Genomic DNA, 23,768 nt, shown 5'->3' with positions numbered 1-23,768 from the left:
ACATATGTTAGCAGATTCTCTTCTTGTTTGTCAAGAGGCATTATTACCTACATCATCGTCATCGTCATCATCATCACCATCATCATCATCATCATCTTCACCTCTACTTCTTCATCCAAAGAGCTGTATGCCACTACCTGAGAAACAACTTCATGGTTTTAATCCGAAGCAGCACTTACATCTTACAGGAAATCGTCATCGTCACCCAGCCATTAACAGTTGAATCAAAATTTGGGCTTGAAAAACGTACGCTGTTATCTTTCCTGTTCCTTTTTTAGGTGAGGATTCCGATATTCTACTTGAAAAAGAATAAAATGAGGAAATAACCTTAGTACTCTCTTTTTCCTATGGACTGCTGCTCACGAAGCTGCTTCGTGATAGAAATTACATTTTCGTTTCCTCCAAATGAGTATCGATATCAAACACAACACTACGACATTTACCACAGGGTCCATCGAACGCAGGTTATGTGAATGTGTGATATAAATAAGAAAATATAAGTGACACTAAAAACTAACGACACAAACTGCTAATAGTTCATTTAATGTGCTATTGAATATTGGAAGAGAGCTTACCTGATGAACAGGGGGTCAGTTTTAAGTCTTTCATGCATGAATTAAAAGTTAAAACTCTCGCCGGGTCCAGTTGGAGCCACGATATGCATAATAGAGTTAATAACGAGACAGCAGCTTGCGTTATCCAGTTTCATATCGGAAACAGACAAAGTTGCAAAATTCAGTCATCGTCTTTGATGACTGGTTTCGGGTTACCTGAACCCTGTTTCAAATCATTCCAACAGACAAAAGTAGTATTCCGTTATGGCTTCTATATAAGTGTCTGTACAATCTTAACATGGATTGCATGCTATTACAAAATGCACCATTTTGTCTGTTTGGATGATTTAAAAATCTGTTCAGGTAACTCGAGACCAGTCATCAAACAAATACACTGAGTTCTGCAACTATGGCTGTTTTCTACATCAGGTAATATTTTTGACCTTATGACGTACTCGGACCTTCAGATTTGAGAGTGTCGGGTACAAGAGTAAGCTATCATTTAGTCTACAACTTACTAACCGTAATGTCTATAACCAATTGACGGCCTACTGTAGCAGACGACGTACTGAGATCTGAAGACGATTCGATAAATTGAAACCCGTAATAATATTAATTTACCAATCTAAAACGGCAATAAAATTTGTTGCGGCACACGGAACTGTATTCTGCACCTATTAACTCTCATAATAGCAACAATAGTTCCTACATTCCATTAATTTTAGTGAATTATTATACCAACAATTATTGTGAGATCTCCTTTATGTGTTTCTGCAAAACGCAAGTGGTTTGCCAAGAGAAACACACTCTCGGGTTAGAAAATATACAACTTCACAATGACTACCTTCCATTCATGAGTACGTACGCTGCTCATTTGTCGAAGTTTATTCAAGGTTTCCTAGTATTCTCATTACCATGCCCGTATTGAAATCACGTGACAATCTAACACGCAGGATGATCTCGCTGTGACGTGTTTTTCTTTCAGCACCTCACTTCGCGTTTATGTAAGTATTTACGGCGTTTATAAGAGTTAATGATGTTTAATATTAATACTATTAAATTTTATAATTTAGTAATATGTAGTTGGTGGGGATCAGGACTTTTTATAGTTGTCTTTGAATGTTTCCACTTTCAGGGTTTTATAATTTCTGTTATACAGTGGTACAGATTTCTGGGGTTTATCTTGTCTTTGATCGATGTGTCCGTTGACGACCATGCCATATGTTAATGGGTATAACATGTGACTTTTGATATACTCAAACCAAGGGGATGTATCCACTTTCATGTGTGCGACTGAAAATGAACTGACGGTCTAAACTGGCAAATGGTTGAAATGGCTCTGATGGGATTTAAGTTCTGAGGTCATCGGTCCCGGAGAACTTAGAACTACTTAAACCTAACTAACCTAAGGACATCACACACATCCATGCCCGATGCAGGATTCGAACCTGCGACCGTAGCGGTCGCGTGGTTCCAGACTGTAGCGCCTAGAACCGCTCGGCCACCAAGGCCGGCTCAAAACTGGCTATAAACGCTAAATAAAGTACTGATTTTAACTAAACAGCTTCTGGAAGTTACCTTGTTGCTTCCGTTAGCTGTGAAATATTTTGCTATAAAAACAACTGCAGTTCAGTAACTAATTTTTCCTCTCAATTTTATTCATTGTTTTAACTCATTGGCAGTCGATTTCGGAGGAACTTTGGCTTCGTCTTCAGCAACCTTAGCATCCTGTTAACGTCCTCCTCTCAAGTGTGGCAACCACGAGGTGCGTTCAATAATTAATGTTACATTGTTTTCCCTCGGGCAATTTCGGTTGAAAAAAATGGGGAATTTGTTGTGAGACGTCGTGGAATATTCCCGCTTCGGCTCCTGTAGTTTCATGAAGTTCCAATAGGTGGCAGCGCTATGAGTAGCCTTCAAAATGGCCTCTGTAACGGAGATGTGTTCCAGAACGTCTACGAAGACCCAGCAGGAAAAACAAAAAATATGTTGGGCGAGGCGCGGGGTACGTGGTCGATGTGGAGGTTATTGATGCGGCAAGACGTTGGTTCCGATGTCGGCCAGTAGAGTAGTATCATGCGGACATACAGACCCTCCCAGTAAGATGACGTAAGGCTGTCGCACTGAACGGAGATTCTGTCGAAAACCAAGGTTTTGTAACCATAAGAGTGGAGAATAATGTGGTGTACTGGATTCCTGAATAAAACCAAACTGCTTTCAGAAAAGAAAATATGTTGCATTACTTACCGAACGCCACTCGTAAAAGACGGCCAAGTTCATTTAGAATTATGTCTTTGAGTGGTCTGACAAGTGGAAATAAACATGTCACTGTATAAATGGCTCTGAGCACTATGGGACTTAACATCTGTGGTCATCAGTCCCCTAGAACTTAGAACTACTTAGACCTAACCAACCTAAGAACATCACACACATCCATGCCCGAGGCAGGATTCGAACCTGCGACCGTAGCAGTCGCGCGGTTCCGGACTGAGCGCCTAGAACCGCTAGACCACAGCGGCCGGCTGTCACTGTATAAAACTCGCTCAATAATAAAGATTAATGAAACCTTAATTTCGGATATGATATTAAGAGCCAACCCTCCTATTCGGTGGTGGACAAATTCTTAGCATTTTTCTACAAATTTAATAAACACAACAGATATACGTAACAGATATTTTAGTCACAAATAATATGTTCTCCTTCACTACTAAACAGTCTGACAACGCCGGGGTAACTTTTCCATACCGCGAGTGTAGAAATCACGTGGTTTTGAGGCGAAGAACTCGTCCAGCCATATCCGGAGCGCATTTGCATACGCAAACGAAATTCTTTGAAGATTGTTCGATAGAGAGCGGAAAGGTGAATTTGAGGGTGGAAGATCAGTTGAATAAGGTGGGTGCGGAATGACTCACCAACCCAACTCCTGAGTAATGTTGTCAGTCTAGCAGAATGCGGGCTGCCATTATAGCGGAGTAGCACAACTTACACAGTCTTCCTAATAGCTGTTCTTGGATTGCGTCTGCAAGACATCTCAGTTGTTGATAATACATGTCATCAGTGGCAGTTACACCTCGGAGAAGCAATTCGCAGCACACCTAACCGTCGCTGTTCCACCAGATGCATAACACTAACTTTCGTGGATGAGCGCAGGTCTTTGTACGGAGTGTTGCTGCTTTGTTTGGTCTCAACCATTTTTTCCTTTCATTATTTTAGCACAAAGAGATCGTGTCTCGTCACCACTAACGGTACGGCATAGAAATGGTCCATGTTGCTTATGAGCCAATTGATATGACGAACAAGCAGAGATGTTCAAAAATGGCTCTGAGCACTATGGGACTTAACATCTATGGTCATCAGTCCCCTAGAACTTAGAACTACTTAAACCTAACTAACCTAAGGACAGCACACAACACCCAGCCATCACGAGGCAGAAAAAATCCCTGACCCCGCCGGGAATCGAACCCGGGAACCCGGGCGTGGGAAGCGAGAACGCTACCGCACGACCACGAGACAAGCAGAGATGTACATGTGGCCACTCGCTGATTGTTACGATTTTGGCTTACAGCATGCGGTATCCATGCACCCGATTTTTGAACCCTTCCCACTGCGTGCAGATGTCGTACGATCGTAGAATGATCACAGTTCACCACATTTGCCCGTTCTCGAGTACAATGACGTGCTTCATTGTTAATTAGTGCGTTTAACTAAACAGGACGAAAACTAGCAGTGAATGTCACTAAATTTTCAATACTTAAAAAGCTACATCGTCGCTCATTTTACCCTTTGACATACAGACCTTAGTGATAAGCCTTCAGCCACCACATTTTTTATAGCGATGCTGTCATACGCGAATGTATTTTAGAAGTTATCAGTTGGCGCCAAGAGTGGTCACGAGCAGATGTGGGTTGCCGGCTTTACTGCTGGATATAAGCCGCCAAATGAAACAGTGGCGAGAAGGCGGGCTTTAAACACGTTGCGGGGGGTCGCGTGCAGCAGAGCTGTTTGCGATCTGTATCTGTGTGGCCGCGGCCCGCCTAATGAAAGAGCGCCGCACTTCGTCCACACCGTAGCCGTCACCCGCTGGCCACGTACGCGACGGTCGGACTTACAGGGCGGGAGCTGGTGGCGGAACTCGGGTATGACAGCCGGGACGCCTGACCCGGTCGCCGTGCACGTGGGGGCACAGTTCTGTGACAAGCGAAAGAAAATGAGAAAGGGCAAAAGAAAAGGGATGAGGAAACACGAACGAAAAAAAGGATGATGATGATGAGGAGGAGGAGGAGGATGATGATGATGAGGAGGAGGAGGAGGAGGATAATGAGGCTGATGATGATGATGATGATGAGGATAATGAGGATGATGATGATGATGAGGATGATGATGATGAGGAGGAGGAGGATGATGATGAGGAGAAGGAGGATGAGGATGATGATGATGAGGATGATGATGATGAGGAGGAGGAGGAGGAGGAGGAGGATGCCGATGAGGATGAGGATGACGATGATGATGAGGATGATGAGGAGGAGGATGATGATGATGAGGATGATGAGGGTGATGATGCGGATGATGAGGGTGATGATGAGGAGGATGATGAGGAGGATGATGAGGATGAGGATGAGGATAACGAGGATGAGGATGAGGATAAGGAGGATGAGAAGAAGAAGAAGAAGAAGAAGATGATGATAATGATGATTATGTAGGGTAGAGGATGGAGAGCACTAAAATGAGAAGGAGGTGGAGATATATGGAAGAAACTAATGAGGAGATTCAGATTGAACTATGCTGAGCAACAGTTTCATAAAAGCTGTCTTTCCCAGGAACGAAAACTCTCTGCTTCTTGATTTCGACTATTAAATTGCGAATCTCACGTTACAGTAGAGCCAACACATCGAAATTTTGAAGAGCACAGCTTGTGTTTGTTGATTGTTTCAAATGGCTTTGCACTGATCTACAGTGAAACAGTATGTTGCAACCAATGCGATTATGGACTGCTGTCGTTCCATTTTTTGGAACTGTGTCATCCGTAAAAGACTTATTCAAATGTCTGGCAAGGGAACTCCTCGAAGTCGAAGTTTGCCCTGGCCGCCAGTTACCGCACCGCACAAACTGTATGCTCTAGCCACTCATTGGACACACACACACACACACACACACACAGAGAGAGAGAGAGAGAGAGAGAGAGAGAGGGGGGGGGGACCAAATCATATTGTCGTCACTGCCATTTTACCAATTGCAAACACTGTTGTCCAAAATACCGGTTCTCATTTGCACTTATAACTGTCTAATAAGAAATAAGCATACTCTCATCCTGACCTTCTGCGATGCTATGCATACCAGTATGCAGTTATTCAAGTGACTTCCTCCAGGAATAAGCAATATCGTGTTATCCAAAACATTTTAACAAATACAATGGTACTTTTTAATGACTCTGTACCGCCTACTTCTATCAGTATTTGTTTTATTTTGTGTACCATCCTACAGTTTCGATCTTATTCCGTGTCTCGTTTACCTAGACACATTTCTTGACTGTAGGTTCACGAGAAACTCGGGATGGCAAATATTGTCTTACTGATCTCCTGCAATCACACATTTTTGGTGATGACACAGACAACAAATTAATTGCTTGGAAATGGTCTAAGTCTAGAACTGCGCGATAGTACAGTAAGTAAACAAAAACTGAAAGTTGCAAGTAGTGTAACATTAGTTTACAAAATGTTATGCCACACTCTTAAACGACTACATTGGCCTCTTCGCATCGCGCTCGATGATAATGAACTGGAACCGGCCTGTTTTGTGCCACACATCGCTGACGTGAATCATGGAAGTGAACTGGAGTGTGTGTGTGTGTGTGTGTGTGTGTGTGTGTGTGGTGGCGGACGGGAGAGGGGAGGGTGGGATTCAGAGAATAGAGGATGTAAGGAGTGACAGAAGAAGAGCAAAGTTTTTGGTTGTTTTGGTTGTGCCGAAGCTGCAGAGTGTTAATATTACATATATTACGTTCTGTCCATAAAAACACGACAGGAGGAATCCTATGTCAATCACGGTATTTTTAACATGTTTTTATTTGATCTCTTTCTTGTTTGTCTGTCCGGAACAAATTTTGCACTTGATTTTTAACTAACTTCCCGGCGAGATACAGACTCGAAATGGAAAACACGGCTCAGAACTCTATGACTCTCCAGTATTAATTCGCTTTCCTGTCCGTCTCTTCGGTAGGGATGGGGATGGGGGGGGGGGGGGGGGAAGGATTAAAAAGTTTGGTAACGCCAGACATCTCAGCTGACCCTCAGGACTAGCATGTTGTGCAGATAGTGTTACAATGCGTTCCAGCTGGTATGTGGATGAATGGGCATGGCTGAGCAGAGAGGCGGCAAGACGAGATGGACAAATAGAGCAGGAGAGATGGATGCGTGAAATATACGTAAAGTATGGGTACATGGTTGAAGCGGCAGGTAAAAAGCTAGTGTATATTTAATTAATTATTTAAATAAAAAATATAATCATCAATATGTTTAAAATCCACAGAAATTTCACACACAAAAGACTAAAAGGCAGAAAAAAATTATTTAAATGAAAATAAATTTTTAATGCAATGTTTTTAAAATGAACTAAAAATTATTAGATTCCTAACACCATGCAGACAGTCCTAAAAAATGGCGTTGTGAATTTTTTATGACTGTAATAGTACTTGTAAGATTTGTACCAAAAACCAGGGAGCACAAGAAGCAGATAATAGTTTGAACGTAAACTCTTCACGCATCAGTTATGCACTGCACCTGCCCCATGTTTTTTCACTGTAAATCTCACATGCACTGTCATAGCTATTAAAAATTCACAAGCACAAATTTTCAGGACTATGTGTATGAGGTAGGAATCTGTATGGGGCTAGAAAAAAATATTTTACTCTTTTAGTCCAGTTTAACAACGTGTTATCTCAAGAATTTATTTTTCTTTAAATAATTCTTATTTAATTACTTCATTTTCACAATTGCATTTTTGCCCATTCTTTCAAAGACCTCCACCCGAATAATGCACTAATAATGTACGGCCCAGCGGCCTGGTGCGAGCCTTTCAATTGGACGCCACTTCGACGACTTTCGTGTCCTTGAGTCAAAGGCACACGGTGTTCCTAGGCGGTCACCCTTCCCAGTACTAACCGGGCCCGATGTTGCTTCACTTTGGTTTTGATTCTCCCTAATAGATAGTGCTGCAGTAATAACGCAAAACACAAATGCGATATTAATACACCAAAACCCTCCTGATGATGACGGTTCAAACCATCGAAACGCGTTGTGGAAATAAATGAAAAGTGACTGGTTATGGTAAACTTGCTGTTTCGTATGATATGAAACATTCTTAGCAACTGCGGGCCCAGATTCAAACATGACGCTTTGACACGTTCACCTCGGCGCTGCCGAAGTGGCACTACCTGTCTTGGTGATGGAGGGGGCTACGACCCTGTGTCGTGGGGCCGTGAAACATACGGAATAGGACGCTCACCCCGGACTGGTGTGAGGCGACGCGGTCCGCTATCTGCTTACCGCTGCCTTCCATTAGCGGCGAGGCGTTTTTACAGCGGGCGCCGGCGCCGGCGCGCATGCCGACGTTCGCCGTTCACCTGCTGCATCCGGCGATCGGTTTCTCACGGACGCGCTTTGCTCTGTGCTGCTCCAGCGGTCTGCTCGTGGGACGCATCCTCTGTGACGGTCGCCGGAGGCTGCCAGCTGGTAGTGGTCGGTTCCCTGCGTCTCTCCACAGCTCGGCTGAGCCCTTATTGGAGCCTATCGACCTTCCAAGCCGTATGGCGTGTCTTGTGGCATGTAGTACGGACTGAATAGTACACAGACCACGTGGTTTAGTTACACTCGTGTTACAGACTGACGAGGAGAACACGGCAAATGCCATCGCCCGGTTTCCCAGGAACTTCGCTCAGTGGAAGAGGCGTCACAATAAGAGAACAAGTGTATCGGCTTACCCGCAGGCACTCGACCATTTCTGAAAGAACAATGGTCAAGCCCGCCCGGTTGGCCGTGCGGTCTAACGCACGGCTTTCCGGGCGGGAAGGAGCGCCTGATCCCAGGCACGAATCCGCCCGGCGGATTTGTGTCGAGGTCCGGTGAACCGGCGACTCTGTGGATGGTTTTTAGGCGGTTTTCCATCTGCCTCGGCGAATGCGGGCTGGTTGCCCTTATTCCGCCTCAGGTACACTATGTCGGCGATTGCTGAGCAAACAAGTTCTCCACGTACGCGTACACCACCATTACTCTACCACGCAAACATAGGGGTTGCACTCGTCTGGTGTGAGACGTTCCCTAGGGGGTCCACCGAGGGCCGAACCGCACAATAACCCTGGGTTCGGTGTGGGGCGGCGGAGGGGTGAAGTGGACTGCGGTAGTCGTCGTAGGGTTGTGGACCACTGCGGCTGCGGCGGGGACGGAGCCTCTCCGTCGTTTCTAGGTCCCCGGTTAACATACAATATACTACAATACAATGGTCAAATTTTTGGAGGTAGGTCGTGCGGTAGCGTTCTCGCTTCCCACGCCCGGGTTCCCGGGTTCGATTCCCGGCGGGATCAGGGATTTTCTCTGCCTCGTGATGGCTGGGTGTTGTGTGCTGTCCTTAGGTTAGTTAGGTTTAAGTAGTTCTAAGTTCTAGGGGAAGCAGTTGAGTCCCATAGTGCTCAGAGCCATTTGAACCATTTTTTTGGAGGTATTTTCGAAGTATCTAACGTGCCTTTTACCGCACGATATTCTCAGAAGGCCGGCCGGAGTGGCCGTGCGGTTCTAGGCGCTACAGTCTGGAGCCGAGCGACCGCTACGGTCGCAGGTTCGAATCCTGCCTCGGGCATGAATGTGTGTGATGTCCTTAGGTTAGTTAGGTTTAATTAATTCTAAGTTCTAGGCGACTGATGACCTCAGAAGTTAAGTCGCATAGTGCTGAGAGCCATTTGAACCATTTTATCAAATGGTTCAAATGCCTCTGAGCACTATGGGACTCAACTGCATCGGTCATTAGTCCCCTAGAACTTAGAACTAGTTAAACCGAACTAACCTAAGGACATCACAAACATCCATGCCCGAGGCAGGATTCGAACCTGCGACCGTAGCGGTCTTGCGGTTCCAGACTGCAGCGCCTTTAACCGCACGGCCACTTCAGCCGGCGAACCATTTTATCCTCAGAAGAAATGGGGGGTTCAGTGTTCAGAGTTGCGTTTGTCAATTTTTCGATCTGTATTGTAACCCGATTACTCTTTTTCTTTTATTTTAATTTCATTCATTTTTTCTGTTGGTAGTGCTGACACAGTAGTCCACCAGTTGGGGTACTCAACGACGCGAGCCCTCTAGGTTCCTCACCGCCTAACAAAAGACCGTAAAGAGCAACGAAGGACCGCCTGTGCAGAATTGCTTGCGCATTATGAGGTTGATCGCCACAATTTTTTGTCGAACTTCGTCACAGGCGCTGAAACTTGGGTTCATCATTTTGAACCGGAAACAAAAACAGCAGTTAATGGGGTGGCGGCGCACCACTTCTCCTCCGAAGAAGAAGTTGAAAGCTGCACCCTCGGCCCGCAAAGTCACGGTGAAGGTCTCCTAGGATTCTTGAGGGGCAATTCTGTTTTACGTCCTCCCTCATGGTAGCGTATTGCGCTACCTTCTGAAAATTGAAGAAATGACTTCAGCGTGTTATTTGCCACAAAAATGCAAATGAATTTCTCCTTCTCCACGACAACGCAAGTCTGCGCACCCAAGAGGAGCTCACAAATTTAAGCCGACTATTCTCCCTCATCTGCCCTACAGCCTGGATGTAGCATATTCCGACTTCCATCTGTTTGGCCCAATGAGGGATGCACTCTGCAGGAAACAGTACGTGCACGATGGGAGGTTCTTCACCCAACGAGACGCTGACAGTGACGGCGACCTGTAGAGTGCTACCATATGAGCATACAGGCCCTCCCAATAAGGTGGTGTCAGGCCTTCGCATTTAACTAAGATCGCGTTTGAATAACATGATTTTGTAGCCAAAACAGTGGAGAATAATATTGTGTATTGGAAATATGAAACGACCAACCTACTTTCAGAAAAAAAGTGTTGCATTACTTATCGAACGCCCCTAGTTTGTCTCGTTATTAACGACAGCCTAGAACAGTAAAAAATGGTAGGTAATTTGTGAAAAATTGGTGCAGTTTCTGCAAGGGGAACAACAAGCTCTTGGGTCTTCGTATGTAGAAGGGTTCCCTTCCTCCAAAACATATCCTCCCCCTCTCTCCCTCCACACACACATGCATAACACCCCCCCCCCCTTACACACACACACACAGAGAGAGAGAGAGAGAGAGAAAGGAGAGAAAGGAGGGAGCGAGGAACAGGCAGAGAGAGAGAGAGAGATTCAGAGGTGTCAGGTCTGTTGAAAGGTGCATTCAGCCTTGTGACGCCAATTGAGGACTACTTGATTGCCAAGCAGCGGCTGCAAAGTCAAGTAAGCCCACAACGATCGGGAGAACGGTATACTGACCCCATGCCTCTCCATATTGCATCCAAACGACGCTATTGGCAGAGGATGACACGATTAGCGATCGGTCCCGATTGGGTCGTCTGTGGGCAGAGTGGCAGAGCTTTGCTTTACTACCACAAACATCGAATCAGACGTCATCAAGTTGGAACAATAATTCTATGTCAACACGACATCAGCAACAACTGTCTCTACAGTTAAAGCAACAACAGGCGAAGAAATAATGTAATAGGAGCTTTAATAGGAACAATTCATTAATGACATCCGACCGAGCGGTTCTAGGTGCTTAAGACCGGAACCGCGCGACTGCTACGGTCGCAGGTTCGAATCCTGCCTCGGGAATGGGTGTGTGTGATGTTAGGTTTAAGTAGTTCTAAGTTCTAGGGGACTGATGGCCTCAAATGTTAGGTGCCGCAGTGCTCAGAGCCATTTGAACCATTTTTGAATGACATACGAAGGAAGAAAAGGGGGAGAGTAGACTTACCTGTGTTGTCGACACGGAAGTCATCCTCTGGTGCTGACCTATGCTCTCCTATAAACGCTCAGCAGTCTGTGCCATAGCATCTGATCTCGATATCAGGTTCGATTTTTTGGACTAACAGATTCCTATTAAATAGTGGCCATATTCTTGTGCAGACTACTATTTCGGCCAAAGTTGCGAGTGCCCTTCAGTAGTTTGGTGTATCATAGCCGAAGCTCGCAAAAATTGCGCATAGAGTTTAGCGTAACTCCAGTCTACATTTGCAGAACTAGCGACATGATGCTACGTTTAAGGCACAGGACTGGGATAAAGAAGAGCAGGGATTAATCATCCACGCTCTCTCTTACCGTTGGTTACCAAAATCATTTCAGTCGAAAGCTGTACCGATTCTTCAACAAAGCCGTAGCACATTTGCTCACTCGTCCTTGTTCACCTCGATCATTCTCTGTCTAATGAGTTCGGTCTCGAGGGCGCGTTACACTCCATCCTTCCTTCTTTCTCCCAGAAATTCGTATTCGAGCCGCTGTAAGTACCAGCCACTGGTTTACCACGAGAAACGCTTCCTCAGACGATCCAACAATCGCCGGGTGGGCTTCTGTCAGCGGTCCAGCTGTTTGCTGCAAGACATAAAAACATATGGCGCGTTGCTGTTTCCGCCTCGCGATGGTGGAGAGCATGTGGGGGGAAACAATCTTTTCCTTGTACTAATTGACTGCAGATGTCTCGGTTAGTCAGGGGCAGATGTCTCCTTTCCCTTTTTTCTGTTTCTTAAAAAAAAAACCTTTTTGTGTCTTCTATCGTATGCTTTGCCATCCACAGCCGGATACGCTCGCGCCGCTTCGGACATTCGGACAGGCGTGCCAGGCCCGAATCGGACCCGCCCGGCGGATTAACGACGACGGTCTGGATGCTGGCCAACCTGAATGTGATTTTTAGGTGGTTTTCCACATCCAACAAGATGAACTCCTGGCTGGTACCCATATCCCGCCTCAGTTTCGGAAACATTTAGGAAACGTCCGCACACTTTCAACAAGGATAACACTATACTCAGACGGTTGGGGTACACAAATTCTCTCCTCGGGAGTCACTGGGTGGCGACAGCAATGGCATCTGGCCACCGACTTACATTAAAAATGCCAAACCCGATAACAAAAACGCCGATCCCGTGCAGGTAAGGGATATATTCAAAAGAAAAAGAATCGAAATTTTTGGCATCGTTATGGATGAGTGCGTCCTAGTAAGTTAAAAACATTAAAAATCGTCATAGACCACCGCTGAGACCTGATAAATACTTTTTTACTACGATCGGCTTTAGCCCTCGGAGCCTCGTTTGCAACAGCTTGCATTGCGATGTAAAACCTATGGAGTCGATTAGCAAAAAGTCCATCGTAAGTCACTGTTGTCACGTAGTAAACGGTGACTTACGAGGGATTTTTCCAGTTTTCTGATTGCTTTGATGTTGCCGGCCACGATTTCCTCTCAGAGTAGCAACGTCCTTAATTATTTGTTGGACACATTGCAATCTCTCTCTTCTTCCCCTTACAGCTCCCTCTACTACGACAGAATTTATACCCTATGGCCTCAGTACATGTGGTATCATCATATCCCTTCTTATTCTCAATACGTTTGCACATTATTTTCCTCCTTGGTGCTGTGGAGAAACTCCTCATTTCATATCTTACGGTTCACTCTGTTTTCAACATCCTTCTACAACACACCACATCTCAAACATTGCAATTCTCTTCTTTTCCAGTTACCGGTTTTTACTTCTATACAATGTCTGGCTCTACAAACACGAAGTCTATTCGGAAAGAAAGGACGGATTGGACGCGAAATGGAAACCACAGTGAAAATCCGATGTAGCTTTGAGCAGATATGTTGGATAGAATTTAAAGTGTGCACATCGATCGCGCCACGTATCTCTTTTCAGTTCTGAGCGCACAGTGAGCACTTAAAAATGTCTAGAAAATTTTGTCTCCCGCCAAGTGTGAGAACCTGATGTCATTCAGCCCACAGAACTGTCAAGCATGTTCCTCATCATGACAATTCTCGGCCGCACTCTGCAGGGTCAATGAAGATGCTCTCGCACTATTTTCGATGGGAAGTGTTTGATCACCTACAATACAGCCCCTAACTGGCTACCCCAGAATTTCATCTCTGCTCATATGTATCGCTGGCCATGAAGTCAACATTTTGACACGGACAACGACCTGCAGACAAGCGCAGAGCATTGGCGGGAAGCACTGGTGGCTGCCTTCTATGACAAGGGTATTGGAAAGTTGGTACAACGCTATGACAAATGTCTAACAAGGAGAGGACGCCTACTCCTCATCGCCGAATTCATCCAAATTTATGGTACATGTAGGGCGTGGTGAGACAAGAAAGAGCCCCAAGTGGCAACTCCAGATGGCAAAGCCTTTAGGAAATAAAAAAATATAAGAAATTGATACGGATCTATCACCATGTGCACCGTATCTATAGTCACTGAATGTGTGTTTAGGAAGCGATGTTTGGCTCAGCGGTATGGATCGACTTAATGTACAAAGGGTCGTAGGTTCGACTCAGCTCGGTGGCAAATACTTTCGTGCTCCTTGGCAATGCGTACACTACTGACATCACAATTAACCGCAACAATATATACGCTATGTTATTAATTTATCTAAGCACAAAAAGTATAGGCATAGGATGAAATGCGGGACTGCAAACATTTGAAAAGGGATTGTAGTTAACGCGTACGCGGGAACGTCATGTATGTAAATCAATACTTCCATTCTTCTGCAATCGACCAATTACATGTATCGGGGTGATATTCATCAAAGAAGAAGCAATAATTCTGACCGCATCTTGCGCACGTTATAAACACCACCTTTTTGCAGAAACATGTTTTTTTAATGTCTCCACAGAAAAACAAACATGGCTGACATTCTGAAAACAGATTCTTACATCGCACAGTCCAGCAACGAACCACGCGTAACGCAGCATGTCACTGAATACGTGCGAGGATAGCTGACGATGTATAATGGAATGTAGTTTGATGCAAGCTTCTCGAGAAGTGATTTCTTCTTCTTTCTCGATGAGGTAAGTGCAATTTTGACTTTTTTTATTAGACTTTTTAACTGACGATAAAAATAATAATCGCAGGGTTGCACTAGTTGCGTACATTTGGGGGGGGGGGGGGGGAATTACTTTGATACCGCACGTTGGCAATCCGTCTTCACCTTGGAACAGTTCGTCGTATATTTGCCACGGAGCGCAAAAATATTTGCCGCTGGGCAGAGTCGAACCCGCGACCCTTTCAGTACGAATCCGTTCTCCTACCGCTTTTTTTTTTCATTTTGTTCGTTGTGATTATTCGTAGCGGACGTCACATGACATCTGTTGAAGTTCGTTGTAGATCCCATCACTCAGTTTTTTATTACAGAGAGCAGTCAGCGCTCTGACCGAACACGCTGAGCTACCGTGCCGGCAGCGCTGAGCCAAAGACCGCTTTTTAAGCACGTTGTTACAGGGACAACTGATAAGGTGCATATGGTGATACATCCGTATCAAAATTCCTTTTAATTCCTAAAGGCTTGGCCATTTGAAGTTCCCACTTGGGGCACTTCCATGTCTCCCCATGCCCTACACTTACCATGAATTTGGACGATTTAGACGATGACGAGTAGGCGTCCTCCCCTTGCAACCGGAGCGGCGACTATGCAGAAAAGTAGCTGGAAAGTGTATCAAACCGTTGAAAATAAAATATTTTTGATTTTCGAAGTGATTTCCATTTCGCGACCAATCGTAACCTTACCTAACAAATAGCCCTTCTACATTCTCAGAAATCTGTTCTACAAGCTAAGACGAATGTTTGATACCATCGGAATTCTTTTGGTGAGGAATGCTCTGTTTATTTGTGTTATTCCATTTCTTAATCTTCCTTGTTTCGTCCGCGATGTGTAATTTCGGTCTTTGTGTGCTTCATGGTCTCCGTATCTTTTCGTGCTGCGTTTATCATTAATGTCATTTCTGATATTCCTCATTACTCTGGTACTTCTTTGATTTACTCTCGATCCGTAGCGTGTGTTCATTAAACTGTTCATTCCGTTCATAGCTGCAGTAGTTCTTCCTCACATTTACTCAAAACTGCAGTATATAGGGTGTCCTGGAAATGTTGCGCCGAACTTCGAGAGATTGTAGAGGGTATCTTGAGAAACAAATCGAGGATATGTACCTGTGTTCGAGAAGGTCATCCGACGACGCTAGAGAGTGTCGAAGTTAAAGGTACCAGCGTCTGCCATTAGGCCATCCCTTGGGCAGCGGGTTTCCACCCGCAGTTTATTTTTCTCCTGGAACTCTCTAAAATCTGGAAATTAAGCTGTTCAACATATAAGAAACTGTTGTAAATGAATACGAGAAAGAGTCTTGTGCAACAATCTTAGTGTATTATTGGAGGTATGTATCGTCTATGCAACCAATTGAAGGCAGTTTGTTTGTTGCCATACGCGTTTCGCTTCAGTTATTTGGGAAGCATCATCAGTATCCTGTTACACACATTTCCTTTTTTTTTTTCAAACAATAAACGTATTATGCGGTAGATATAATATGCTGCTATGTTACATTTTGTCTTGTCTTTCTCTTGTTTTTTTTTTTTTTTTTAGGTTAAAATCACCTTTTGTAGCACAAAGTTCGTGATGTGAACTTATTATTCGGTGTTACTATTAACTCGTATCTTCGTGTATTGTTGCGTAAAAATCCACAACGTATTCTGAACACGACTCTGCAACATGGAGAACATGCGTCGGTTTGTCAGCTCGTTACAATTAGTATTGCGTGAGCTATTTTTGTTTCAACATGGAACCCTGACGGTATTGGGGGGGATCCTGGCATTTGCTCTGGGCTTGCCGCGCTGCTCGGGTAACACTCATTTCACAAGTCTTTCTGGAAACACGCATTATCAACAACCACAGGAACTTCTATCGACTTTGTGACTAGGAAGAATATAAATGTTATTGCTTCTCGTTAAACTCGCAGAAATTTTAGCTGTCCTCTTAGCTTCCCGTTTAAGCACACACTCAGGAATAGCCAAATATTTATTTCATCCTTAGTTCTCTAATCAGATGGAATTGTAAATACCGCCGAATGTTGCAGAACATAGTTGTATTACATTCATAAAAGGGTCCGAGAATGTGTTAACAAAGCTAAGATGAAAAGGAAAAGCATTTAGCGGGATGCAAACACACATGCTTCGATTCCATAAACCACGATGTTATCCGTTAGGCTAGCGGCTAAAATGTAAAATTAGTCTCCTGTCTTGATTTTATAACTTTGTCTAGAAGGTTTACATTGTTGATGCATTATTAACTGACTTTTAATGATAATGGTGATATGTTTGCGATAAATTTTCAGTGTGCCGTTCCTTGAAACGGCGCACGGAAGTTGTAATACAAGTGTATTTCATGTTTAATTTGTAAGTAATTGACGGTAAAAACTCACTCCTGACAGAGCACACCTACACCGAAGCTTTAACAGTCGATAAATCATTATATGTCGTTTAATTATAACAATAATTGTAATAAATCGTGCCAAGAACGGCGTGTTTTTATACAGCTCAGACACGCATGCGTGAAGTCTTGTGAGGTATTCGTAAGGAAAGTCGATGGCAGTTCCTGCAGTTGTCGATATTGCGCATGAGGTCACATTTGCAGAAAGTCTTAACGGGTGTTCCTGGCGCTACTCCAATCTGACGATACATGGAGTGTGCAGGAACGCTCACAAAGGTTCTTCAGCTCGTGGAGTTATTACGATCGCTGCCCTACTTGGAAGCTTGGTACGCTAGTTAGATGCAAAATTAAATGACGAAACCATAAATAGATGCACTTTTCCAAATAGTTAATCGCTACATAAGAGGGCTCTTCTTTTTCCTTCAAGGTCTGATCGGTCGCGAAATGGAAACCAGAGTGAAAATCAAAAAAGGTTTCAGAATGAAATTTTCAGTCTGCAGCGGATTGTGCGCTGATACGGAACTACCTGGCAGATTAAAACTGTAAAACTGTATGCCGGACCGAGACTCGAACTCGGGACCCTTTCATTTCGCTGGCTGAGCTACCCAAGCGAAAGACAAAGGTCCCGAGTTCGGCAAACAGTTCTAATCTGCCAGAAAGTTTCATATCAGCGCATACTCCGATGCAGAGTGAAAATATCGTTCTCGAAACATCCGCTAGGCTGCGGCTAAGCCGTGTCTCCGCAATATCCTTTCTTCCAGGAGTGCTACTTCTGCACGGTTCACAGGAGAGCTTCTGTGAAGTTTGGAAGGTAGGAGACGAGGTAATGGCGGATTAAAGCTCTGGGGACGAGTCTGGAGTCGTGCTTGAGAAGGTAGAGTATTCGCCCGCGAAAGGCAAATTTCCGAAGTTCGAGTCTCGGTCCGGCACAGAGTTTAAATCTGATAAGATGTTTCAAAAATGTTTTATTTGCAACATTTAGCTACACCTTCAAGCTTCTTCTCTACATAGTCTTCGCTTCAACTTAGACATTTATCGTAGCGTTATACCAACTTTTCCGTACCCTCGTCGTAGAAAGTGCTTTCCGTCAGTTCTCTAAGCTGGTCTGCAACTCGTTGGCTGTGCCAAAATGCTGTCCTGTTCTGAACTGCCCTTCGTAGACTGTTTTCTCGAAAAGTCTGATCTACACGCCGAACAGGATCGTCGGATGACACTCGCTCCCTTCCCTGACCGCCAGCATCGTTAACCTCTCTACGCCCTGCTTCAAAGTTCCTTCACCATCGCCGCACTTTGCTATCACGCATGACAGTTGCGTTATGTGGGCTGCAGCGGTGCATGAAATCAGGCGGCAGCCATCAGCACGAAGCACGAAACAGAAGAACAATTCGATACCATTAAGGCACTAAAGACCACTACGAAATATCTTGATTATATGGGGTCTGTCGCCCCGAGAGATGGCATTGCATCAGAGCTCCCCGCGCCATATCGAGACACCCCAGAGAGGTAACAACGTAACATATCTTTATAAACAAAACGCAGAAAAAGTAAGGTAACGTAGTGTGACAGAAATGTAAAGTAAACTGGAACAGTATTTAACAATAAAAGAAATGTAATGAAATAACCTAGGGGCGATATCAAATTAAACACCTTTCAGCTGTCTAATTTCCAAACTTGTTTTATTTGGTTACCAGTTGCAGCGCTTTTCTACGCCATCTTCAGGCCCCTTGTAAGTAGGCTGTTTAGGTTTTTATGTTGGTAACGCCACGTAGCGCTCTGTATGAAAATCACTGACTGTGCTGTGTGCAGTCTGTGGCTGGTTGGCATTGTTGGAATATACGCTATTGTAGTGTTGGGCAGTTGGATGTGAACAGCGCGTAGGGTTGTGCAGTTGGAGGTGAGCCGCCAGCAGTGGTGGATGTAGAGAGAGAGAAGCCAGAGTTTTGAGAGGTTGCTGTAAGCGGACGACCTGGTCGTGTGTCCGCCAGAAAAATGGAAATTTGTAAAGGTGGATGTCTTGAATTGATTTGACTTTTGAATATTATTAAGGTAAATACATTGTTTGTTTTCCGTCAAAATCTTTCATTTGCTAACTATGCCTATCAGTACCTAGTGCCTTCAGTAGTCAGAATCTTTTATTTAGCTGGCAGTATTGGTGCTCGCTGTATTGCAGTAGTTTGAGTAACGAATATTTTTGTGAGGTAAGTGATTCATGAAAGGTATAGCTTATTGTCAGTCAGGGCCATTCTTTTGTAGGAATTATTGAAAGTCAGATTGCGTTGCGCTAAAAATATTATGTCAGTTTAGTGATGATTAGAATAAGTAAAGCGAGAAATGTCTTAGTACGTTCAGTTTTGCTCATCTGTTTGAAAATCAAATAACGTAAGAGGTTTACCAGCACAGTCATTCATAATTTTTCTAAGGGGACGTTTCACCCTTACCGACGTATAGGAATGTTCTGCCTTCGTTCTGATCAAAACAGGAGCTAGCACTACTAGTATTAGTAGATTTTTGCTACAGCAATCATTTCAACCATCATCTGCCGACAGGCGCCGAACAGTCGGCAGATGATGGTTGAAGTGGTCGCTGTAGCAAAAATCTGCTAATACCAGTATTGCTGGCCCCCTTTTGATCAGAACCGAGGTAGAATCTCACATACGTTGGTCAGGGGCTTGAAAGTAACGTAGTGAAACGCTGAAACTGGTAGCCAAATAAAACCGGTATGGCAGCTAGACGGTTGAAATTGTTTAATTTGGCATCCTGTATCGAGGTGCCGACTCCCGCAACCATCTCTAAAACGATGGACATGCATACACCTCATAAGAATCACAGGAGCTGGTGCCGAATACCTGTTTCGCGCGTAAACAAATAGAAAATTATCCCTTGACCCTTTACACCAAGGAAATCCAGACAGGAGATGAAAGTACTTCTGTAATACCGCACTTCATACCTCTCTGGAGATTCTGCTATTCCAGGCGTCTTTATTTGTTCATTGCGTGCCCGGTACTGAAAAGTGTGACGTGACGCGACCCACCGACGTACAGGAGACATTGGGCAACGCATATGCGGAAAGCTCCATCGGTTTAGTTGTTGTTGTTGTGGTCTTCAGTACTGAGACTGGTTTGATGCAGCTCTCCATGCTGATCAATCCTGTGCAAGCTTCTTGATTTCCGAGTACTTACTGCAACCTACATCCTTCTGAATCTGCTTAGTGTATTCATCTCTTGGTCTCCCTCTACGATTTTTACCCTCCACGCTGCCCTCCAATCATAAATTTGTGATCCCTTGATGCCTCAGAACATGTCCTACCAACCGGTCCCTTCTTCTTGTCAAGCTGAGCCACAAACTCCTGTTCTCCCCAACTCTATTCAATGCCTCCTCATTAGTTATGTGATGTACTCATCTAATCTTCAGCATTCTTCTGTAGCACCACATTTCGAAAGCTTCTATTCTATTCTTGTCCTAACTATTTTTCGTCCATGTTTCACTACCATACATGGCTACACTCCAAACAAATACTTTGAGAAACGACGTCCTGACACTTAAATCTATACTCGATGTTAACAAATTTCTCTTCTTCAGAAATGCTTTCCTTGCCATTGCCAGTCTACATTTTATATCCTCTACTTCGACCATCATCAGTTATTTTGCTCCCCAAATAGCAAAACTACTTTACTACTTTAAGTTTCTCATTTCCTAATCTAATTCCCTCAGCATCACCCGACAAAATTCGACTACATTCCATTATCCTCGTTTTTGCTTTTATGTTCATCTTAAATCCTCCTTTCAAGGCACTGTCCATTCCGTTCAACTGTTCTTCCCAGTCCTTTGCTGTCTCTGACAGAATTACAATGTCATCGGCGAACCTCAAAATTTTTATTTCTTTTCCATGGATTTTAATACCTACTCCGAATTTTTCTTTTGTTTCCTTTACTGCTTGCTCAATATACAGATTGAATAACATCGGGGAGAGTCTACAACCCTGTCTCACTTCCTTCCCAATCACTGCTTCCCTTTCATGTCCCTCGACTCTTATAACTGCCATCTGGTTTCTGTACAAATTGTAAATAGCTTTTCGCTCCGTGTATTTTACCCCAGCCACCTTTAGAATTTGAAAAAGAGTATTCCAGTCATCATTGTCAAAAGCTTTCTCTAAGTCTACAAATGCTAGAAACGTAGGTTTGGCTTTCCTTAATCTTTCTTAGTTCGAGAAAACCCACGTCGGGCGGGCAGACGGGGGATTACGCACCACTGTACCGGAGTGATACGCAACACCACACCTCCCAGCGTAAATGAGTGAGGAGAGCGGCGGGTGAATCACCAGTGCCGGCGACTGCGTGTCTGGCGGCAGAGACGGCCGTCCCGGACCAGGCCGGGGCGGCGGCGGCGGCGGCTGCTGGAATGTGATTTCTGTGGGCCTGGGCGCCGTGAATGGGCCCCAAACTAACCTCCAAGGCCGCAAACAGCGACAAAAAAGGGGGCCGGGGGACGCCGCGTGGCGCGGGGCTGCAGCTGCCGCGATGCACCGCAGCCGCCTGCCCGCCAGTCAGCGCTGAGGACGCCGTGTTTCCCGCCCCGACGCCGTACTTACAGCTGATCCAGCTGCCCCGCTACAACAAAACGCACACCGAGTCTAGGGCACGCAGCAATCTCAGAGAGACGTAAGACAAAAAAATACACTGAAGCGCCAAAGAAACTGGTACAGACATGCGTATTCAAGTACTGAGATATCCAAACAGACAGAATACGGCACTGCGGTCAACGACGCCTATATAGGTGTGCGGACATTTGCCACGCCGGACATTTGCCACGATTTTACCTGATCCCCTTTCCGCTGGTTTTCTTAACATAGGACCAGAATCTCTATGGATTTTTCGCCACATTTCGAAAGAGAGTTTCATTGTGGAAACTATTAAATGCATCAGGCATTAAAATCCGCACCAAATTTCGAGCCAAAGTAAAACTTTGCCAATCTTGGAGGTTTTGTGTTCATCTAAATTATACGTGTATTTTTCAGTGCTCCTGCAGCAGCTTTCTGTCGTGTTTTCAGCACCATGGGCGATCAGTTCCGTCTGATGTTAATTTATTTGGCATGAATCTCTCGAGTGCTTTTGACACTATTTCTTTGAACTTAAGCCACATATGGCCTTCACTTACATAGTTTTAAAGGATTGGAGACTGTCTCTTAGAAAGACGTCAACCGAATTTTTAGCTGCTTTTATAAATATATATATTTCGCGTTTAGTTTTCGTGAATTTCTTTGTTACGGAATTGAGCCTCGCTATGACTGTGTGTTCACTAATTCCTGTACGTGTCGTGATGCTCAGGATTATTTGTCGCTAAGAGTTCAAGTGTGTTTTCGTAACCATTTACAATTTTAATGGCCTCGTCAACTAAATGTTCAAAATAATTTTATAAAAAGCATTTAGAACAATTATGGAAGTTATTTTCTATGTACAGTAGGGTCTGAAAATGTATTTTTGTCAACATACGGAAGGTAGATTGAAGTCACTGCCAACTATAATTGTATGAGTAGGGTACCTATTTGTGATGAGACTCGAGTTTTCTTTGAAATGTTCAGCAACTGTTTCATCTGAAACCGGGGGTTGGTAAAAAGAGCCAGTTATTAATTTATTCCGGTTGTTGACTATAACCTCTGTCCATACTAAGTCACAGGAATTACCTTCTTCAATGTCGCTTGTGAGCTGGAACACACCTTACATTATTTTTCCTTAAGTCGTGCTTCTTGTTTCTGTTGTAGTGGAGATCATTACAATTACGGCTTTTCCCTCCAAAACCTAGGATGTTTTCTCTGTGACTCTGTAAGTACCAGAACTAAACAATGTAGAACAACAACATACGATACAAGCATAGCATTCTGTATTACTTCATTTCCTTATTTCTAACATTTTAAAATTGTACGTCGGATTTAGATGACATGTCAATCATAGATATTCTTACCTCTGTTTATGAACGTACTTTCACACATGTTTTGAACATCGTCCCGCTACACTTTATTAACTAACGTTTCGCCGCAAGGGATGTCGGATTAAAGAGAGTAAATTAATATGGAGTATGTCGTTCTTCTTTTCAAACATTCACATACCCATTTCTTCTTTCCTTATTGTCTTTTGGGCATGCAGTTATAGTAATTAAAGTAGGCACAAATGCAGCGATCAAAAAGAAATGATTAGCGTACATTCGCATTCTGTTTACAGCGTTCCTTTCTTGTTGCTCCCATAGCGATGGACTGCTTCTATCGCAATCAGTAAGCGTGAGAGGAAGCTTTCCCAAAAGATATAAATATTTCTATTTCGAAAAAGAAGCTCTCTATTTCGCCAAGATGTCGAAGAAGAAGGTCCCATATGTACTGGTTGTATCGAGTAAGATGTGGAGACGGCGGTTTGAAAGCGGACAGAAGAAGTACGAGGAAGGGCGTCCCTTACCTGAGGGATCGCTACGAGGCGAAGGCTGGCTCAAATGGCTCTGAGCACTATGGGACTTAACATCTATGGTCATCAGTCCCCTAGAACTTAGAACTACTTAAACGTAACTAACCTGAGGACAGCACACAACACCCAGTCATCACGAGGCAGAGAACCTGGCGAAGGGCAAGTGTGGCAAATGTCCGGCGTGGCAAATGTCCGGCATTCGTACTTACAGCTGATCCAGCTGCCCCGCTAAAACAAACCCCACACAGAGTCTAGGGCACGCAGCAGTCTTCGAGAGACGTAAGACAAAAAA

General features: G+C 44.3%; 1 protein-coding gene across 1 annotated transcript in view; it reads right to left on the bottom strand.

The window, feature by feature from the left end:
• The window catches only part of LOC126263470 (LIM/homeobox protein Lhx9), a 598,391-nt gene that overhangs the window by 548,641 nt on the left and 25,982 nt on the right, over nt 1-23,768 (bottom strand). The gene's annotated exons all lie outside the window — the stretch shown is intronic.

The sequence above is a fragment of the Schistocerca nitens genome, chromosome 6, assembly GCF_023898315.1.
Source record: "Schistocerca nitens isolate TAMUIC-IGC-003100 chromosome 6, iqSchNite1.1, whole genome shotgun sequence".
Taxonomy (NCBI): domain Eukaryota; kingdom Metazoa; phylum Arthropoda; class Insecta; order Orthoptera; family Acrididae; genus Schistocerca; species Schistocerca nitens.
The sequence above is the reverse complement of the archived record's forward strand: the minus strand, read 5'-3'. Positions and strand labels throughout refer to the sequence as shown.